Consider the following 1,230-nt stretch of genomic DNA (forward strand, 5'->3'; position numbering starts at 1 on the left):
ATAATGTTAAAAAAAACAAAAAAAACAACAAGAAAAAAAGGTTCACAGTGACGTGTCGTTATTATCCAAAATAACTGGGATATTGTTTCTGGAAAGAGCGGGTTGAGTTTGACAAATGTCCCTTTTCAGCGCTTTGAAACAAAATTCCATTCACTCTCATTATATTGGGCTGGTGGCTGATATCTTAGAGCAGAATTTAACCAAATCTGCTCAAATAAAACTTAATCTATCTGTAAGGCTAAACACTACTATGATTTTGAGTGAACTGACCCTTTAAGGGCAAATGCAGGCAGGTTCATTGGCTCACTTTGTCTATTTGTGTGTGTTCGTGCTGTGTAGTTTTTATGGATGTCTGTTATTTTAGTGCGTTTGTATAGATAAATGATTAGTGCAAGCCTGAGTATATGGTACTGGGTACGTACGTATGAGGCCTTTCTACGCACATGAGTGTATGCGTGTTTGTATGTGTGTGTGTTTGTGCATGTTTTTCATTATGTGGTATGGTGGCTTTGCTCGGTGATGTTATTCAGCAGGGCGGATTGCTTTGAGCTGCTTGATGCTTTTAGCTGTGGTCTCTGTGTGTGTGTGTGTGTCCAACTGTGTGTCCAACTGTGTCTACGTATGTGTATGTTTGTATGCCTTCCGTTGTGTATGTATATACACATGCACATGCACGCACGTGTGTGTGTGCGTGCGTTTGTGTGTGTTGTGGTCTTGCGTAGTCTTTGATGTGCTAGTACAAGTCAGATTTGGCCAATCTTTTCAGAGTTTTAGAAAACTGAAGAATGTTGAGTAGAGACAATTCAGTCAGGCCCACAAGCAAGTTTGACTCTTAACACACAAACACACAGATTACTGAGATATCCAGGAGTTTATTTCTATGTAGTAGTGCCCCACCAATGAGTTTCACTCCTCTGAGGCAGTGAATCCCCATGTGTTTTTTCTTCTCGTCTGTCAGTGGATCTCTTGCTCTCTTTTTGTGTGTGTCATCCTCTCACTGTCTGACTCCGTGGGTTGCCCTGGCTTTTCCTCACACACGTAAATACCAAAAGTCACGTTAGAACCCGGTTCAGTAGAAAATGTGTGAACGTGCGTAGGTAACTTACAACCTGTTGACCCATTTTGTGCAAATAGGTCAACAGGTTGTTCATTGTGTGTCTGATGATCTCATCCTCTCACAACTTTGCAGCAGAGTGTACCACTTTTAGTTCCCACACACACACACACACA

The sequence above is a fragment of the Morone saxatilis genome, unplaced genomic scaffold, assembly GCF_004916995.1.
Source record: "Morone saxatilis isolate NCDOM2014 unplaced genomic scaffold, NCSU_SB_2.0 Contig9, whole genome shotgun sequence".
Classification (NCBI taxonomy): domain Eukaryota; kingdom Metazoa; phylum Chordata; class Actinopteri; family Moronidae; genus Morone; species Morone saxatilis.